This window comes from Tiliqua scincoides, chromosome 7 (genome assembly GCF_035046505.1).
Source record: "Tiliqua scincoides isolate rTilSci1 chromosome 7, rTilSci1.hap2, whole genome shotgun sequence".
NCBI lineage: Eukaryota > Metazoa > Chordata > Lepidosauria > Squamata > Scincidae > Tiliqua > Tiliqua scincoides.
The window spans coordinates 74,000,319-74,012,747 of NC_089827.1; positions in this window are offsets into that span (position 1 = coordinate 74,000,319).

The following is a 12,429-nucleotide window of genomic DNA, read 5'->3' on the forward strand; positions in this document are numbered from 1 at the left end:
CCCCACACCATGTTCCTGTCAACTGAGAGTAGCTCTTCAGGCATTTCATGAAGTGGGCTATGGACTGGTCCATGACTAGATGCAGGTTATCTGGTGTGCTCCCTGGGGCATTTGGTGGGCCGCTGTGAGATACAGGAAGCTGGACTAGATGGGCCTATGGCCTGATCCAGTGGGGCTGTTCTTATGTTCTTAACTACAATTCCCAGGAGGCCTTGCAGGTCTCTTGTTATCTGGTGTGCTCCCTGGGGCATTTGGTGGGCCGCTGTGAGATACAGGGAGCTGGACTAGATGGGCCTATGGCCTGATCCAGCGGGGCTGTTCTTATGTTCTTAGATGAAGTGGCGATCAAATTGTTACCCTATAAAGGTGCCATAGGACTCTTTCTACTTAACAGACAAGACGGCAGCCTCTCTGGAAAGAATACCAACAGTACCATTTGCAAAGCTATAAAGGGGAGGAGTTTCAACAGCACCTCAATGCCTGTCGCTCGAAGCATTACCAATTTTTATCCTTTTTTTTTATCCACAAGTTTTCCACTTGAGTAAGAAATGGAATCAACAAATGAATTCTTAAGGAAAAAATGTACGGATAATGGAAATATCAATATAAAATCAATATCGCAGCTCAGAAGATAAAATATGATTCCAGGCGAGGCCTCAAGCCCCAGGAGTAACAGAAGAATTACTTATTGGCTCTTTATCCTGATTACAGAAATCCATCTTCAGCTGGAGTAAAGCGTCACCTCCCACCCCATCTTCCGTAAGTGCTTTTCCTTTAAAATCTAGGTAGCTTTGCATTCTCTCGCCGTCCCTTCATCAGCCGCTACATCTCAAGTTAAATATATGCTTTGCAGTCTGTGATTTTATTTTATTTTTATTTTTTTTTTGGCAAAAAATGGTTTTGATTTTGTGTCAGCTCCTTAAAGGGCTAAACAGAAACTTAATTCCGTGCAATATAGAGGTTCAGCTTGCAACTTGCAAATCAGAGCTTATGAAACTAATTTGAATCTAACAATCCCTACTGTACTCGTAGACTGCAGAGATAGAACATAAGAACAGCCCCACTGGATTAGGCCATAGGCCCATCTAGTCCAGCTTCCTGGATCTCATAGTGGCCCACCAAATGGCCCAGGGAGCACACCAGATAACAAGAGACCTCATCCTGGTGCCCTCCCTTGCATCTGGCATTCTGACATAGCCCATTTTTAATATCTGGAGGTTGCACATACACATCATGGCTTGTACCCCGTAATGGATTTTTCCTCCAGAAACTTGTCCAATCCCCTTTTAAAGGCATCCAGGCCAGATGCTGTCACCACATCCTGTGGCAAGGAGTTCCACAGACCAACCACACGCTGAGTAAAGAAATATTTTCTTTTGTTTGTCCTAACTCTCCCAATTTTAGTGGATGTCCCCTGGTTCTGGTGTTATGTGAGAGTGTAAAGAGCATCTCCCTATCCACTCTGTCCATCCCCTGCATAATTTTGTATGTCTCAATCATGTCCCCCCTCAGGCGTCTCTTTTCTAGGCTGAAGAGAAAAATCTCACTGCCGAATCCTACCCATTTTCCCCCACCCACACTGTTGCGAGCTGGATGAACGGTGTACAGCGCCAGCTGCTGCCCTGCCTATCTCCCAAGGCCAGAGCACCGGCACTCCTGGGAACAAGATGACACAAGGCAGAAGTTCTCCACCAAACGCCTCTTTACTATATACAATATGTACAACAGTCCAGATATCACATGAATCACGGTTCTCACTGATGTAGCCTTCGGCACTAACTCCACTCTGCATCTCCCACACCCCAGCTTGTCCCTGCTGGACTTTATATGCGTGTCAGCCAATCAGTGTGGAGTAAGAAACTGCTAACTCACTCTGACGCTGCATGGAGTGACACACACACACACACACACACACACACACACACACACACACACACAGAGAGAGAGAGAGAGAGCAGTCACCTGGTCTGCATCACCCGATGTTGCATCATCCTTTCTTCCCAGGATGCTGTGCTGGCTGAGTCAGGCCAAGGCTTCAAGGCCTGCTGCTATTCAGCCTGTAAATTCTCTCTCAGTCCCGGGGATGAACCCTTAACTAATGCAACAGAGTCATAATAGGAACTGCTACATCCTATGATGGGGGGGGGCAGTTGCTCTCCCCCAGGTAAAAGAACGATTGTTGTCTTACCTGGGGGTAAGCCTCCACAGCATGGGTCTATCTCCTTGGACCAGTGATAGCTAAACAGTTGACGCAGATACACCTGGGCTTGTACCATGTGATTGGCTCTGGGAAGGGGGATAGGATATCAGCGGTGCCAGTGCTGCTGATCCCACACCCTCCTATGCCCAGTTTGCCCACCCTGCCATGTCACTGTCTTTCCCCACTCTGTTTTTCCCCTTCCCCCCTTGTTCTGCCTTCTCCCCACCCCCTTCCAACCTCTTCCGCTGACTTATAACATTTGATCAGTGGCAGGAGAAGCCTGGAGCAGGCAGGAAGGTGTAGGCCAACTGCTTTATGGCAGTAAGTGCCAGTGGCGCCCTTCAGACAATGTCGGGAAAAGTATAGGATTGGGCTCAAATAGGAAACTGAGTGCTTTCCACATGCGCTGCCTCCGACACATCCTCAGCATCACCTGGCAGGATAAAGTTCCAAACAACACAGTCCTGGAATGTGCTGAAATCCCTAGCATGTATGCACTGCTGAAACAGAGACGCCTGCGTTGGCTCGGTCATGTCCTGAGAATGGATGATGGCCGGATTCCAAAGGATCTCCTCTATGGAGAACTCGTGCAAGGAAAGCGCCCTACAGGTAGACCACAGCTGCGATACAAGGACATCTGCAAGAGGGATCTGAAGGCCTTAGGGATGGACCTCAACAAGTGGGAAACCCTGGCCTCTGAGCGGCCCGCTTGGAGGCAGGCTGTGCAACATGGCCTTTCCCATTTTGAAGAGACACTTGGCCAATAGGCTGAGGCAAAGAGGCAAAGAAGGAAGGCCCATAGCCAGGGAGACAGACCAGGGACAGACTGCACTTGCTCCCAGTGTGGAAGGGATTGTCACTCCCGAATTGGCCTTTTCAGCCACACTAGACGCTGTTCCAGAACACCATTCAGAGCGCAATACCATAGTCTTTCAAGACTGAAGGTTGCCAACAGGATGATAACCTGGATGTGAATGGCAGAGAAGCTATTAGAGAGAAGTTAGAAAATGATGAAGGGGGTGGATAGATGGAAGATTTGTTCCCCTCTTGCACAACACCAGAACCAGGGGAAAGCCACTAAAACTGACTGGTGGCAGTTACAACAGACCAAAGGAAATATTTCTTTACCCAGTGTGTAAGTAATACATGGAACTCCTTGCTACAGAATGTTATGATAGCACCCAGTTTAGATGCCTTTAAAAGGGGATTGGACAGATTTGTGGTTGTAAAGTCTATCGGAAGTTACAAGCCTTGATGGGTATGTGCAATCTCCTGGTTTTAGAAGTAGGCTACCTCAGAAGGCCAGGTGCAAGGGAGGGCACCAGGATGTAGGTATCTTGTTTTCTTGTGTGCTCCCTCAGGCACCTTGTGGGCCACTGTGAGATACAGGAAGCTGGACTAGATAGGTCTTTGGCCTGATCCAATAGGGCTCTTCTAATGTTCTAAGCCCGGGGTGCCCAAACCCTGGCCCGGGGGCCACTTGCGGCCCTTGGGGACTCCCAATCTGGCCCGTGGGGTGCCCCTAGTCTCCAACGAGCCTCTGGCCCTCCAGAGACTTGCTGGAACCCACACTGCTCTGACACAACTGCTCTCAGCGTGACGGCGACTGTTCAGTGTCTTGCGTGAGCTGTGGGACAAGGCCTTCCTCTACTGCTTGCTGTTTAACATCTGTGATTCAGCAGTGGCAGTGAAGGAAGGTCATTTATAGGCCTTGAGCTGTTGTAAGACCTTCATTCATTCATATAAGTTCCATCTCTAATATATTCATTTATGTAAATTTATTCAAATTTGAAATCTAAATTAATTCTTTTTTTTCCCCCAGCCCCTGACACAGTGTCAGAGAGACGATGTGGCCCTCCTGCCAAAAAGTTTGGACATTCCTGTTCTAAGCCCACCTTTATACATATCCCCATTATTTGGTGGCCCTCTCAGTATTTACTCTCAGTATTTTTACCTCTCAGTATATACCTCTCAATATTTACTCTCTGTGGGGATTTCTATATATTCCAGAAGACTGACATTAGTTTTGTTTTTTGATATGATTTGAAAATAGAAGATAGAGAAGCTTAAAAAGAGTTAAAGCAGAAAATACCTCCAAGGAGCAGGCTGGTTAGGGGCTTTTCAAATTGAGAACACAAGAAAGCCTGGAAGATAGTATCAGGAAAAAGATTTCAAGCAAATGAAGAAGGGTTTTTGTTGTTGTTTCGTTTTTGCATGATCGATTAAGAAACCATGAAGGAAATCTAAGACTTAACAAGACAAAGAGGCAGACCAGAGATTAGTGCAAGATGGAAGAGATCAAGAGATCAAGAACCATAGAGAGGCCAGACAATGCACACCTTTAAGAGTAAGAAGCAGCCTTTTCAAGACTAGTTGTGAAAAATGATACGGATCCCATGGGATGCAGTAGAGAGGATGTTAGAAAGGAAAAAAAAAAAAAGGCATGATCATGCAAGGCAAATAATGGAGACAGCATTATTATTCTCAGAAATCAGAAGTTTAAGAGGGAGGACAAGAAAACAAACAACTGCACTGATCCAAATAAGAAACCATCAAATCCAGAAACTGTAACCTAGAAGTAGTAACAAAAGGTAGGCAATTCCCCACTCCTGCCCCCAAATAGTCCTAAAGAAACAACATTGATCTAGCAAATTAGAGAAAGAAAAGATTCAAATACAGCCAGCCGTGACTGTTCAAGTTCAGACAGGTGTATGGAAAATCACAGTATTGATACGGAGAAATAGAAAAGATGGAAGGAAGGATTTAGGAGAGAAAACAATAACTTTAATGTTGTCGACATTAAGCTTAAAGTGCCTCTGAGACACCACAGTAGCAATTTTACTAAGCTGCCACTCTAAAACAGGAAGGGATAAGAAGACCATCAAACAGGCACGATTCAGGCCAACAGAGATTAACCTATCCAAGGAAGTGACTAATGCCAAACCAGACACCTGCTACATCTAGCCCAGGATTATGGACTCCAACCTGCTACTCTCCAAGGTCTCATGCAGAGTTCTGTTCCAAGCCCAGCAGTTTGAGATCAGTTAATCAGGGCCTGACCCTGCCAACATCTACATGCCGTTCCTATGAATGGTTGCTTCAACATAGGGACTTGACCCCTTGAAGATGTACAGGCTCTGTGCATTGCTATACATGTGTTGAGAGTAAGATGCTTTGTACGTGCCTACAGATCAATTGTATGTACTCTGTACAGAGACCTTGTGTGCTGTTTGCAGTCTGGGGTCTGAAGGCATGTGCTACATGCAAGTAGGTCTGGATCTGGTCAGTTCGTGGATTGGAGACCACCCAAGAGCTCCTTGTACATGCGATGATTACTCCTAGGTTTTGTGTACGAACTTGATGGGGGAAGAGTTGTACTGCACCGGTTGCTAGCGTGGAGGTTCCTGCCCTGCCATTTGGACTTCTGTATTCCGTACTACTCTACCCCCTTCTGTACTCCTTGACATCTTATCCATTTTCCAGTTGTCAAGTTTTTGGACAATGGATAAGGCACACCACACTGTATGCGCAACCTCCTGATGTATGTGCAACCTCCTGATTTTAGAAATGGGTTATGTCAGAATGCCAGATGCAAGGGAGGGCACCAGGATGAGGTCTCTTGTGATCTGGTGTGCTCCCTGGGGCATTTGGTGGGCCGCTGTGAGATACAGGAAGCTGGACTAGATGGGCCTATGGCCTGATCCAGCGGGGCTGTTCTTGTGTTCTTAACTACAATTCCCAGAATGCCTTGCAGGTCTCTTGTTATCAGGTGTGCTCCCTGGGGCATTTGGTGGGCCGCTGTGAGATACAGGAAGCTGGACTAGATGGGCCTATGGCCTGATCCAGTGGGGCTGTTCTTATGTTCTTATGCTGCTGGTGGGGGAGGCTCACATCTAATACGTGACGTTTCCCCAAGCCAGGGGTGGATTCATTGTTTGTGTTTGGGGGGGGCCATGAGCACCGGTCTCCTGGGCAGGGGCCGAGGCCTCTTCGGGCCAAGCTGAGGAAGGGCGGCAGGCAGGGCACCCCAGGTTGCCTCCTTGGAGCTTCCAAAGAAGTGACCTCCCTCATTGGCAATTTGGCTTCTTATGAGGCTGGTCATTGAGTTGGGGAGCCCTGCCCCTTCCAGCCACATGGCCCACTTGAGATCTTGCAAGATGGGCCAACCAGAACTTTGGCTGGGTACAATCTTGCTGCCAATGCCCCACCCAGTGGTCTTTCCCCTGGTGTAGTGGTTATCTACAGAAGCGCTAGCCTTAGCTTTAGCCTTAGTATGTTGGCAGTGAAGCAAAGCACACTTTGCACATGCGCAAGAGCAAACTCAGCGCGGCCTTAGTGACATGCTGGGTCTGAAGCTCTGTAGCTAGCCTTGAAGATGTTGTAGAGAATCATATCTAGGAATGTGATTGTGGTTAGTCTCAGCTTCCTCTTGGAAAAGTCCCTATTACACAGACTATGGACTCATGGCTTAGTATTGTAAACAAGATGAGAGAATGGAAAACCCCAGCCTGTTGTGTAATGTTTGGAGAAGGAATAAAAGGCAGAAAAGGCTGAATCTCAGAAGCTCTTCTTCTGTATCTGGCCTTCCTTCTGCATCTCGCTACTATACCTGTCTGTTATATTTATTGCTCTAACTCTTTGCTGCCTCGAGATCTAACTTTCAAACCCTCAGAGTGCTTCTGCTTTTAGCACTCTCCCATCAGGCCACAAGATATAGTCTTGTGTGTCTCCCACAAGCATCAAGGCCCTCAAAAGCCTTGGGTGCTCCCCAGAGCAGCATCTTGCGCTGCTACACCCTGGCACCTGACTTTGCTTCCCATCCTTCCCTGCTGGCATGATAGTTGTGGGGCATGCGTTCATGCCCCCCCCCCTTGAATCCGCCCCTGCTCTGAACTCCCACAGCACACCTGCAGACCATCTGCGGCACACTAGTTGAAAATAAGCACGTGAAAAGAAGGGATTTATTTCCCCAGTAAATACATGCTCAGGATAATGCTCAATCTTTGTTTGAAAGGTTTAATTTTTCATTTAATAGTATTGCAATGCAAGAGCACCTCGAATTGCAGCCATACCGAGCAAGCTCTGTCGATGAGGTCTGGTGACTAACTGCTGCGCATTCGGAGGCATCAGCAGTTTTGGGGCAGGCACACGATGACATTAATGCTTTCAATTTTAGTAAGCTGACCTCACTTACAGTCCAATTCCTCCTGCCAGACGCTTGGTATTAAAATTCAGTGTTTGATTTCTGGTCATTTAGTAGACAAACTATTCACAGAGATTACAGAAATCAAAGGCGCAATTAAATTTTAACTTTGTGTTGGAAGCAATTTGGCATCTTTGGGAGAATTATGTGCTGCGTAGGCACCACTTTGTCTCCTGGAGAAACCCAGAAGATGTTGGTGTCCTTCCTTACATTCTGAAGCTCGGAATAATGGATGCACCCTATGGTGGGGGGCGGGGCAGTTGCCGATGACTCCTCTAGTTAGGTAACAATTGCTGCCTTACCTGAGGGTAAGATTCTGTGGCACAAGCAGGACTACTCAGACCTGTGACAACTATTTCACTGTTCCAAGTCCACGTTGACTCATGCTGGGGGATCAGGCCCAGGAAGGGGGTTAGGATATCGTAAGCACCGTCGCAACCAATCCTGCCCCCTTGGGCCCAATCCACCCATCATCTGCCCCTTTCCTCAAGCAGTTTCCCTGGCCACTAAAATTGAGTGTTGGGAGAGTTAGAACAGACAAGAGAAAATATTTCTTTACTCAGTGTGTGGTTGGTCTGTGGAACTCCTTGCCACAGGATGTGGTGACGGCATCTGGCCTGGATGCCTTTAAAAGGGGATTGGACACATTTCTGGAGGAAAAATCCATTATGGGTTACAAGCCATGATGTGTATGCGCAACCTCCTGATTTTAGAAATGGGTTATGGCAGAATGCCAGATGCAGGGGAGGGCACTGGGATGAGGTCTCTTGTTATCTGGTGTGCTCCCTGAGGCATTTGGTGGGCCGCTGTGAGATACAGGAAGCTGGACTAGATGGGCCTATGGCCTGATCCAGTGGGGCTGTTCTTATGTTCTTAACTACAATTCCCAGGAAGCCTTGCAGGTCTCTTGTTATCTGGTGTGCTTCCTGGGGCATTTGGTGGGCCGCTGTGAGATACAGGAAGCTGGACTAGATGGGCCTATGGCCTGATCCAGTGGGGCTGTTCTTATGTTCTGAACTACAATTCCCAGGAAGCCTTGCAGGTCTCTTGTTATCTGGTGTGCTCCCTGGTGCATTTGGTGGGCTGCTGTGAGATACAGGAAGCTGGACTAGATGGGCCTATGGCCTGATCCAGTGGGGCTGTTCTTATGTTCTTAACTACAATTCCCAGGAAGCCTTGCAGGTCTCTTGTTATCTGGTGTGCTCCCTGGGGCATTTGGTGGGCCGCTGTGAGATACAGGAAGCTGGACTAGATGGGCCTATGGCCTGATCCAGTGGGGCTGTTCTTATGTTCTTAACTACAATTCCCAGGAAGCCTTGCAGGTCTCTTGTTATCTGGTGTGCTCCCTGGGGCATTTGGTGGGCCGCTGTGAGATACAGGAAGCTGGACTAGATGGGCCTATGGCCTGATCCAACAGGGCTGTTCTTATGTTCTTATGCCCTACAGGATACAATGGTGGCCATTTCAGCAGCACTCTAGCCCACAGTGCTGGGAAGCATTGAACTGGGCTGCCCAACAAGTTCTCCCCCCCTTCTTTCTTTCTTTCTTTCTTTCTTTCTTTCTTTCTTTCTTTCTTTCTTTCTTTCTTTCTTTCTTTCTTTCTTTCTTTCTTTCTCTTTCAGATTCACTGCACCTTCGTTTTCACAAGTGATCCTTCCTGATATGTACATCTCTGGGGATCCTCTTTCAGTTTGAATCAGAGCTTTAACACGTGGTCTAGTATTAATGTTTACCTCCCACCCCCCACCCCCCACCCCGACCACCTGAATGGTACCTTATAGAGAAAAGGCTAAAAGTAACAATGTCAAGACCCTGCACAGGAGCTTACAATCTAAATACAGGTGTGTGTCACTTAATGAAGGGGATACCTTCTCTCATCCCCACTGTTATGTGATTAGGTTATCAAGCGAACATTCAGCCCAATCTAGTGCCTTTGTTGTGTAAATAGACACTCCCTACCAGACTACTAGCTGGCTGCACAGGCTACTGGAGATAGATTGCCTCTTCTCTGCATGAAGAGCCTCTTTGTTGTGTAAACAGACACTGCTGCAGGCTGTGGGAGACCTGACTGCCTCATTAAGAGCCTCTTTGTTGTACTCTGACCACGATTATATATGTGGTCTGTCATTAAGCGAACATTTGTTAAGCGATACGCGCCTGTAGTTAAGGACATAAAGAAAAGCTAGAGGTTGGGGATTAGAAAGTTCACAAAGAGAGGTGTTAAGCTTAAAATTAGAGGAGATTTAGAAAGGCCTCTCCTCTACTGCAAAGATGGATAAACATATACTACATAAAGACCTTTTCATTTTCAATTTTTGTTAACAGGTCTACCTGGGAATATTGTGTTCTGGGATCTTGTAAACTGGAGAAAATGAATTTGATTTGATGCTAGATTTAAAAGCCCCCCCCCCCATCCCACAATACAAGGTAGAAAAGAATATCTTCTTTTATATGATTATGAGACTTGGATGTTCAGTTTGGTTGAAGGTTGGGGGCCTTACTTTTCAGTCCTCAGATCATCAAAGGGCCAATGTTTCCTGTGTGGAATTCATAAGCATTTTTGTTCTTTTTATTCCTAACTATTAATGTCAATATTTGTATTTCTTCCAAATATTATGTAATGACATTTCTCTGGGGCATCAAGGTACCTAGGAGCATATCTCTAATGAGTATTGGCAATTAATTCATCAGAGAGGCCTGTGCGCAAATTACATTTGTTATAGTTTTAAATTATTCTAGGATCTCCTTGGGGCAGAATCCTGTCTTATTTATCTCTATGTTTTTGGGCATGCTACAAAGTGCCGTGTGAATTGATAGTACTGTACAATTCTCTGTTAAAATAGAGAATTGACAGAGCGGTTCTAGTGTAGATCCCCCATGTTACAGAGGAAGTTTGAATTTTTCTTACTTGTGCCTTTAGTGCACTTGCTCAAGTCGCCGATCCTGACGGGCTTGCAGTCCTGCAGAGATAAACACAGAAGTTTACTCCTTCATATGGCAAGTAGTGGAAAATATATAATATACTGCTGAGAGGTGAGTGAGAACCTATCAGCAGTAAGTATAGCCTTTATTTAATATGAGGCAGTGCAGCGACAGGTAGAAATTATCCCCAGGCAGAACTAATTTGTCCAGGGCTCAATGCCAGAAAATTGTTGTGATCCAAGAATTCTGCCTGGTCTTTGAGTCATGGCAGAGCATTCCTTGACCATAAAAAGAATGAACCACCCAGTGGTGTAAGGCATTTAGCAACCAGGAGCACAAAAAATTTGAACACCCTCATATTGCCATATCACACACCCCCAAAAAATTTTTTAACCCCCATATGACATCTTAGAGGCTTCCAAAAGGTACTTTTGAGACCTCTCTGGGTCTTGGAAGCCCTCCTGGAGGCCTCCAAAAGGCACTTCTGGTTTTCAGCAAAACTGAGACACCCTTCAAGGCATGGTACCCTGGGCAATGTACCCCCCCTCCTCCCTTAGCTATGCCACTGGAACTACCTCTTGCTCATTTAGGCACATCTTAGAAGACTGTAGGGTTTTGGACACAGGTGAATCTGTTCTTAAGTGCGGAACACAGGTGCGGACACAGGTGAATCTGTGCGGACACAGGTGAATTAAGTGCGGACACAGGTGAATCTGTTCTTAAGTGCGGAATCTTTGTCACTGGTAGTATGTCCTGCAAAGTGCTATGGCTGCCATGTAGGTGGTGAGAGAATGTCCTGCTTGTTAACCAAGGTTTGAATATATGGTATATTGTTTTGATGCATTCTGCAATCTGTCTGTCTGTCTGTCTGAGAGAGAGAGAGAGAGAGAGAGAGAGAGAGAGAGAGAGCGAGGTCCCGATGGCAGAAGTGCTAGTCAGGAACGCTACCCGGAATCTGCCACATGCCTGAGAACATGAAAGAATTACAAAGAAAGAGCCTACATGTTTCATGCAGCATACCATAAAAAGAACATCACTTTGTAGAGGAAAAAAAAAATTGTCATTCAGGCATTTAATTAAAACTTCAAAAATAGATTAATTGTAATTGAAAATGTAACAAATATAATTTGGGCATTTTGCTAAGGGAATCTAAATTAACATCGTTAATGAAATTACTTTCCTTCTTTTTGCTTCGTCAGGAAACTAAATCCCTTCCACAGCTCTCCACTTGAAAAACAAATAATCTGCGAAAGCAAATGATCTACTTTTTTCTCTCCCCTCCACCAAGGGACTGCAAAAGCTATTAAGGCGCCTTCCGTCAAACTACATCCTTCCTACTTTAGGAGTGAACTCTTACCACCTTTACAAATGTTATTTTGCTTTGGAAAATTAGTGCTTGTTCCTTTCTATGCTACAGAGACTTTAACTGTGTAAGCGAGAATCAGGGGTTCTTTGGGATGTTGGAAGGGGGGGCATTTCACCATTTTTTAATATTTGAGATTTTAGCTAAGTTGCTGCACTCATTTCAAGCTGCTTAAAATAAAAGACTAACTACTCCTGCATTAAAAGGATTACCAGGCTAAGGGCCTGATCGTAAGTGATGCAACCGGAACAGCACTGGTGCACAGTGTTGTAAACATGCCATAAGTTATGCTTGCACCAGTCAGCGCTAGTCCAGCCCCAGAGTTGGCTCGGCAGGTGCTCGAGCTGGGCCAGCGCTGGTTGGAGACTGGCTGGACGCCACACAGCTCTCCATCCAAGTGCCGGGTGACAGAACGGTAACTTGGTGTGGGAAGGGAGGTAACTGTAACCTGGGGTGGGGGGTTGGTGGGGGAAGGTGAGGCCGGGGTAGGGAGTGAGGCATGAGGGGGTGGGACTGGCAGAGCTCTGGTGTTTCTTTACCTAGCGTGTAATTAGTTTGTGGAACTCTTTGCCACAGGAAGTAGTGATGGCAACTTGCCTGAGAGCCTTTAAGAGGGGATTGGACAAGTTTCTGGAGGAGAAGTTCATTACGGGTTACAAGTCGCAGTACGTATGTGCAAGCGCTTGGTTTTAGAGGCAGGCTGCTTCTGATTTTCAGATGCAGGGGAGGGCACCAGGACGC